This window comes from Dipteris shenzhenensis, chromosome 13 (genome assembly GCF_047967505.1).
Source record: "Dipteris shenzhenensis isolate YYH24624 ecotype China chromosome 13, Dip_SZ_1.0, whole genome shotgun sequence".
NCBI classification, from domain to species: Eukaryota; Viridiplantae; Streptophyta; class Polypodiopsida; order Gleicheniales; family Dipteridaceae; genus Dipteris; species Dipteris shenzhenensis.
In genome coordinates, this window is record NC_141608.1 from 50307074 (window position 1) to 50316076 (window position 9003).

Consider the following 9003-nt stretch of genomic DNA (forward strand, 5'->3'; position numbering starts at 1 on the left):
GTTTTGTATTGGTATATCTAAGCATTGTGAATAGAGGGATCTTTTGGGACTTATATGGTGAGGATCAAAAGAGTGTAGTCATGCATTCTCAGGGCTATGATACCAAACATGGAATTTTTGAGGTTTGGGCAGAAATAGGTTTCTATGAAAACTTGGAATATATTGATTTATGAGAATGTTATCCTTGGCATAACCCGAGAAATATGATGGAATGTTGTTGGGATGCATCAAACTTTTCAAAGGATGAGATTATGTTAGACTGCCTTAGTAACTCCATCCTGCTTGACTAAATTTGTCCTATTTGAAGCAAGAAGGTGCATATAGTCATTTGAGTCTACAACACATATCAAAATATTTACATGTGAATCTGTGTTTACTATAGTATTTTGCAAGCTGGCCCAAGGCAATGAATAAAAAAGAAATTGGTATTTAAAATTTTAGAGGGGTTATAATATTGGTTAATAGACTACCTGGCTAGTCAATCAGTACTAATGGGACATTACTTTGTATCATATACAAAAATTGGTGAAGTTATGGCTTAAGTTCTTTCTTTGATATGGCATGAAACCAGTTGATTTTTTCTTAGTAATGCTATAACTAACTTTAGATATAGAAGTTGAAATCTTTCTCTTTCAAGCAAGGCAATCCACTTTTCAAAAAAAAGTTACACTTTATTTTCATATTAGAAAAGAGTCCTTTTTATATTTTTAAAGAATTTATGAGCACTATGTTTATGATGTTGGATCTATTTTGATGCCTGTACTAGGGGAAATGCCTTCAGATTAGGGTGCATGCATAATTCTCCCGTGTTACATTCTTTCTTTGATTGCATTAATTTCAACACTTTGCCTCTATATATGTAAGGGTGTATAATTCTTGCTTAATTTTGGGCGATATTGTAGGATGCCCCTTCTAACTCTTCCAAGGACATTGAGATTTCAAGTGTAGCCTATGATCATTGAGGATCTCTTAGCATTTGTTATTAAGGAAGGATTCCCCTTACTTTTATTAAAGAAAGATTTTCTTTCATTTATTATTGACTGCTTATTACTTTTGCAATTAAAAATGAGCTTGGTCTAGAAAAAAAACATCCTACCTTAAAATATTTTCCATTAACATAGTGGAGGGGATTGCTATGGTGACCAATTTCATTAAGGATTGTTATTGGAGCATCTCTTTATGGTATTAGAGGAAATTCTCCAAGTGAAGCTATCCTTACTTTCGGTCACAATCAAATAATCTATGTACAAAAGTGTCTTCCCCTTGAACTTTGTAGTAGATTGTATGATCTGCATTGGATTTCATGTATCCCAGATCATCAAAATACTTGTCAATTCTGTTGTATCAACTTCTGGGTGCTTGCTTTAAGCTGTAGAGACTTTTCTTGAGATGGCAAACCTTATTCTCCTTTCTTGGTTCAACATAGCCTGCTGGTTGTTGCATGTAGACTTCCTCTTCTAGATAACCATTGAGAAATGCATTCTTGACATCGAGCTGATACACATTCCATCTGCTGAGTGTCGCTAATGATATCAAGAACCATATGGAATCCATCTTTGCTACTGGAGCATAAGTCTCATCATAATCTTGACCATATTGCTATGCAAATCCTTTTACAACTAGTCTGGCTTTGTATCATTGAATACTTCTATCCAGATTGTACTTCACTTCTGGCTTGTCTACTGCATCTTCGAAGAACACTGGCTCTTTTATAGCCATGATGGTGAATTGCTTTACCTTTCTGAGCATATGTCAATCTGGCTAGAGGTCTGCTTTCCCTAGTAGACGGTCTGAGTTGCTGTGGCTCTGTTTGGGGTATTTCTGGCAATTCTTGCTCTTCTTCATCAACCTTTTGTGTAGATGACTATGAAATCGGTGCGTCTATCTCCTGTGTGTTTGAGGTTTTCCATTCTGATTCCTCTCATCAAAAATTACATCTCTAGAGATAATGACCTTGCGATTGATGGGATCATACGATTTGTATGCTTTGCTTTCTTCACTGTAGCCAATCATGATGCATTTGCATGACTTCGCATCCAATTTCTTGTGAATGCTGAAGACATGTATTCACCTCTTTTTCTGATCTCATGACTTTGATCTTTTTGCCTATCTAGTTTTCTACCATGGCTTTGAATTCTTGAAATATGAAAAACACTTCAGATTTCTCTTTCAGAAAGTAGACCCAACAATATCTACTGTAGTCATCAATGAAAGTCAAGTAGTAAAGTGAACCATTGATGCTACGGGTCTGGGCATAACCCCATACATTTGTATGTATCAAATCAATAATACCTCGTGCTCGAGAGGTGCGTTAGCCAAAGTTGGTTCGCTTTTACATGCTTCACAAACTTTTTCAAGAAACTGTAGCTTAGGAATCCCAATTGCCATATTCTGATTCCTGAGATCTAGCAAGTTATTGAAATTGACATGACCATATCTCTTGTGCCATTTTGCAGATAGTGGCATCTATTATGGTTGAGTTGACATGGCATGCATATCTGGTACTGTAGCTAGCATTCTGTACAAGTGTCCTTCCTTGACACCTTTTCCTACTAGCTGAAATCTTCTATATTTGTCTCTGATAGTGCATTCATCTCCATCGAAGATGACTCGGTAGTTGTGTCCTTCACCAAGTAGGATTGACTAAAGTTCTTCCAATGTTGGACTTTGCCGTCGAATGGCAATAGTTTGGACTAGATACTCGTATCCCTCTCCTAGTCCATTCAGGATTACTTGAACCATTTCTACTGGATTCATAGTCTCTTCTGTTGCTGCGAGTTAATTGTGGTAGTCTTTGATCCAAAGTACATACGCATGACCGGTTTCGCTACTAGTGTTGCAAAAACTCTGGTTGATTTGGTTTCTTAGTGTGATTCTTGGACTCAGAGAGAGTTGAGAACATATCCCATGCTTCTTTCGATGTGTTGACTGTGTTGAGCTGTCCTAGCATGACATCTTGCACATTTTACTTGATCAGATGATATGCATACTTATCCCATTCTGCTTGAGCTCGGGAAATGGCAAGATCTACTACAGGTGCAAGCTGTTTGTGTAGCTAGAGATCCCACTGTGGATCCTGCTACAAGTGCTGTGACAACAGGTGCGGTAGAGCTATTGCTTGTTGGATGGTCCAATGGTCTAGGTGTAGATCCATCGACATACTTCCATTTGTCCTGAAGTACAAGAATGGTCACCATTTGTTGTAATTGGAGATGTCTAGCTTAGCAGATGCCTCTAGATTGAGGTTGCTAGTCATAGACATGGTGCAAGAAATGTACTCAAAGTGTCGTGAAAAACACTGTCTGAATCAACTGCAAAACACTGACTGTGGCAAGTGAAATCTGAACTGTTAATAAAGGTAGAAATGCAATATATAATTCGATCTATATTACAAGGCTTGTGGCAAATGATGCCGGGAATAGCCAAGAGGCTTTTCAAGGCTGAAATGATGTGCACAATGCCGTGAAATAGCCAAGTAGGCTTTACAATGAATGCATGTGTGTGTGAAATCAAATCATGTGCTATCTGCCCACTGAACAATCAGCAATGCCTCTGAACACTCTAAAGTCTACTCACTGAACTGATGAATGTCAGGTTTCAGGTAATGTAATGATATGAAACTGTATGTGAGGGTATGGACTGACTCCAAGTAGGAACTAGTCGAGAATTTCGGGCATGGCTTAGATTGGCAACTTGGGGAGATTCAAAGCGTCCCTTCTATGGCGGTCTAGTCTACTTTAATCTAGATCTATACCAACCATCGATTGATGAAAGAATAGCAAATAATTTCTTTTCTTTGGTTCTTTTTATGTGCTGGGTCAGATGCGTCGATGTAGAGGCAGATGTGCATCTCGGAAGTGGATTTGTGGGCGAGGATTAAAAGTGAGTGAAACTTGCATCGAAATATGTGCATGATGTAACGAGCACGTAGAGCATGAAAAATCATGCGATTTTCCTTTTTGGAGGACCCTCAAATTCTTCCTGGATCAAGAGATACGACTTGATCTAGGTAGAGGGGCAAAAGGAGTGCAAATGTGCTCAATGATGATGTGGCAATTAAGGGGTCACATGCAGTGATTGTGCCTAGCAGGGACTGTGCTTGTGGAGCCCTGTACTGAGGTGACAGGAGCGGTCACATGCAAAATGCCAAGTGTGCCAAGCGGGAGGTCAGAGTGCCTGTCAAGGGTAGTTCCACCACATGGCAGTGATGATGTGGCAACTGACTGGATTGATGAGGTGGTACTAGTGATGTGGCACTGATGATGTCAGCAATAATGATGTGGTTGCCACCGTGGACTGCTAACCTAGTAGTGCTGATGTGGCACCTGTGATTGGACTACTGACGTGGCAGGCTAGATGACATGGCACTTGGAGATAAGGGTGCCACATGGCACACTGGTGACCAAGTCCAGGGTTAGGTGGATGTGATGACCTTGGGATAAGGTCTGATCCACGTGGCCGCTTTGTGTAGAACAGAATCTGTAAATCTGTAAAGATTCTGTCAAAATCTCATAGATTTCATCATTGAAGAAACGCTTATTTAGTTACTGTGCATGTAACTGACGAGAAGCTATGGTGCTTCTTATTGCTTGGAGTCGCTGCAGTGCCGTATAGATGTTGTAGGAGGAGCCAAAGAAGGGATCAGTGCGCTGTGGAGCAAGAGCGCTTGGTCGGTGAAGTCACGAGCGTTGGTAGATGGCTATGGAGTGCTTAGGTCGACTGAGCACGTAGGAGGCAATGTTGGAGTCAGTGCTTAGAGTTGCACGTAGTCAGGGAGTCGAGGAAGCCATTGGTCACAGGAGAGCCATCGTTTGGCTATGCGGGCGTCATTTTGCTGCAGGCCTATGTGTATAGTTTGGTAACTTAGCAGCTTGTAGAGGCGGCTTATGAAGGACCTGCTGTCCAGAAGTAGTCATGGGATCTAGCGATGGATCTGCTACAGTCCGACTGCTCATAGACTAGTTAATGGCACTGGCACTACGTTGGAGGAGCTATGAATGGCGTTGGCACTAGGTCGTGTGCTGCATTGAAAAGCGATTGGGGCCAGACGTTGCTTGGCAGCTGGCTCATCCATGGCACTGTAGGCTCTATGTAGGCTCTAGCAGAGCATCGGTCAGGAGACTGTGTATGGAGCAGCCCATTGGCTGTGTGCTGCATAGAAGAGCCGTCGGAGCTTGTGTGGAGCTGAGTTGTTCAGAGACTCAGGGAAGGCGTTGCTAGTCGGCTGGGCCTATTGGATGCTTGGGTCTGTGGAGCATTGGCTCTTAGAGAGCGTTGTGGCTAGCTGGAGAGGTCATTGCTGTAGTGTATGGATCTTAGCTGTTGCTTGAGTCGTAGAGGCCTCTTTACTACGCAGGCTGCGTCGTTGTAGAGCCACTGTGAGCTTTGGAGCTACTTAGGAGACTGTGCAAAGGTTGTGTCGCAAGAGGCGGGGTATTTGGACCTCTCTTTCTACTCAGAACCTCTCAAAGATAGGTGTAGGTAGAGCTTCAGGATACACTTGGCTCAAAGAAGCTTGAGGTTGGAGCTGTTGGCGGCTAGCAGCTTGGACTGTCCTTCGTTCGTGGCTGTTAAAGGGTAGTTGCTGGGCACAGTTGGATGGAGGCAGGCGTTCGAGGCTACCAATCGAGGCTAGTCGTTGAAGAGGCTATTTGCTACATGAGATGCAGAGTTGTGGATCTACTAGGAGACGGCCTTTGGCTGTGGATCTGCATGTGCGTCCGTTGACTGAAGACAGTACGAGAAGTAGCTGCGCTGGAGGCTAGTCGTTGAAGTAGCTACGTTGCATGAAAGTCGATGAAGGTCGTAGTAGAAGCCAACTTCCCTTCCTTGTTGATGGCGCTGAAGGCCTTGTTGCAAGCTTCGTTGAAGATGGGTTGAAAGTCGTTGCTTTGTGAAATTTTTCCTACTATTGGCCATGCTTAGCTTGTAGTTGCCTTCTTGTTGTTTGCATTTGCCTTAGTCATAGAAGCCGACTTGAGTTGCAGGAGGCTTAGGTGCTGTTGAAGAGGTAGGATAGGATAAGCTTGCCTTAGGTTGCTTTGTGTTAGCTTCTCTATCATAGCTCTTTCTCGCATTAAAGAAAGCTCAAGGCAAATATCTCTCACAATGGAGTTCTTTCTCAATGAAGGACTCTCCCTATATTTCTCACAAAGGATCTCAAATAATGAACGGAATGAGTGAAGTCTCTCTCTCTTTCATTAGATCTCTCACGAACTCTCGAAAGAGATGAACATAAATCCTATGGACGGAATTTTCATTCAATGGACGAAATTCTCTCTATCACTCAACGGAAGTGAAAGAACACTTAATCGCTCAATCTCTCTCTCACGCTCTCAAGAATCGCAATGCCTCAGCGTAAGGCAAGGGAGCTCTGATACCATGACAAAATATGAAGAGGGGAGAGGAGAAGAGTGGAGATGAGGAGAGAGGGCATAGCTAGAGCACACCACAAATGACTAAGTTGTACACTAGATTTAGTTGAAAATGTAGAATATATACAAATCCATTTAGGATTAAGGTTAGGGCGTCTAACCCTCTCCTTTATAGCACTCTATTGGGTTAGTGCTATGCACATATGATCACATGATGGTGCTATGCACACATGATCACATGATGTTGAGCATGAACTCTTGACAGACCCCAAGCAGAACTTGCCAAAAGAAAACATGTTATTGAAGAGGAAATTTGCAAGCCCAAATATATTTCAACATTTTCCTTCACCATCTCAGAGTATGAGTCGCAGACTAGATTTGATTTGCATGAGACAAAACACAAGAAGGAGGGAGAAAAAATACAAGCTTGCAATCATGGCATCAACCAACTATAACACTAGGAAAATAAAGTGAGATGACTGTCGAAGGATGTAAAGATTAGAATCAGCTAGAGAAGATATGAAATCAAGACTATGAAGAAAAGAATCAATCTTTTGGAACCAAGACCTAGATGCTTGCTTCAAACCATAGATGGATTTTTAAGTCGACATACTTGATGTGGCGACTGAGGATCCTCATATGCGGGTGGCTGACACATGTAGACTTCTTCATGTAGATCTCCATGCAAAAATGCTGTTTTTACATCCATCTGGTGAATTTCTAGATCCATTTGTGTAGCATATCCAAATAGAACTCGAATAGTGGTCAATTTGATTACTGGAGAAAATGCTTCAAAAAGTAATCAAGCCCTGCAACTTGTGAGTATCCCTTTGCTACCAACCTGGCTTTGAACTTTGACAGTGTACTGTCGGAGTGATACTTTCTTTTGAACACCCACTTGCAAGGAATGGCAGTGCGGTCACTTTTGGCAGATCAGTCAAGAACCAAGTAGAATTCTGCAAAAGTGATGCGAATTCTTCATCCATGGCTTTCCTCCATTGTGTGGCATCAGGTCCTTGCAATGCTTCTTCATGGCTTACTGGATCAGGAGTATTGTCAACTCCATAATGTGCCTATGCCTGAAATGAGGGACACTCAGCTGCGTAGAAGTTTCAAGCATTTTCAATGATCTTTGCTGAAGGTTTGTGTGATCGAGGTGGCAATGACGGTTGAACATTGATGATTGGTTCTTCCTGCTCCAAATCTCGATAAACATCTGCAAATTCAGAGTTGTCAATGTTGACTACAAGACACGAGTCAGAAAACAATGAAGAAGAAGAGGTATCATCTTGATTGGAGTCATGCACACAGGTTTTGGAAAGAGATTCTGTTGACACAGATTCCATTTCCCCAGATGGGAATGAAGATGAAGAAGCTGATGTAGAAACTTGACGATCACTGGCATCTTCCAAAACATTTCGACCAACTGATTCATCAACAAGATATTCGCCTTCTAAAAACTCTGATTGAGGCAACATTTTCTCAATTGTATCATTTAGAAAATCACAAGAAACTGATGTATCTTTTGTACCTGGGAACGTTTCTTTTGAGAAAATAACATCAGTATTGCCGATCATACGGCATTGTGAAGGATCCCATAACTTGTACCCACACTGATCTATCAAATACCCAACAAAGATCTACACTTTCGACTTCTAGGATCAAATTTACCAACTTGAGATGAAGGTATCTTTGCGATGCCTGACATCCAAACACACGAAGTGAAGAAATATCTGGTTTATATCCCATCTACAGCTCATGTGGTGTCGAATGAACAACAGCTTTAGATGACAATCGATTTTGGATATAAATTGATGTGTGTACGACTTCAGCCCAAAAACTTGAATCCAAATTACTATCAACAAGCATGGATCGAGATGAATTATTTGTTGTGCGATTCTTTCGTTTTGCCAAGCCATTCAACTGTGGAGTATATGGTACTGTCAACTCCCGTCGTATACCTGCTTCTTTGCAATAATCTTTGAACTGTATGCTCAAGTACTCACCTCCATTATCAGATCGAAAGATCTTCATCTTGTGTCCTGTATGTAATTCTGCCATGCTTTAGTAGCACAAAACATTGAAATGCATCAAATTTCCATTTCAAAAAATATACCTCTGTCCATCGGCTATAATCATCTATGAATGTCATGTAGAAATGGCTTTGACCCTTGGATGGAACTGGCATAGGTCCACAAAGATCAGAATGCACCAATGCTAAGGCCTCTTGTGATCGAGGTCTGCTTCATTGAAATGAACGCCGATGATGTTTGCCAAGGATACAAGCTTCACACATTCCAAGCCTAGGATTATCTGTCATGCTCAAACCTCTTACCAGTTTCTCTGACTGCATATGTTTAATTTGCATGCCCAAGATGCTTATGCCATAAATCTGCATTACTATCACTGGTTGCCAGTAGAACTACATCCTTTATTTCAATAGAGTCAGTGAGGAAGTACAAAGATTGTCGTCTTATCCCTTTGGCGATCACCTTTCCACTATCTTCCTGCTTGACAAGGCAATCATTTGCATTGAATTCTACGACCATGCCCATATCAGTAAGTCGAGCGACAGACACTAGATCTCTTTTAAGATCTGGTACATATAGAACTCCTGAAAGACGAAACA

General features: G+C 41.5%; 1 long non-coding RNA gene across 1 annotated transcript; it reads right to left on the minus strand.

Moving 5' to 3' along the window:
- Positions 1-7024: 7024 nt before the first annotated feature.
- On the minus strand, positions 7025-8706 carry LOC147895535 (uncharacterized). The gene is made up of 2 exons (XR_015542034.1): positions 8336-8706; positions 7025-7590 (listed from the first exon to the last, which is right to left on the minus strand). It is a non-coding gene; the product is annotated as an uncharacterized LOC147895535 (long non-coding RNA).
- Positions 8707-9003: the final 297 nt, after the last annotated feature.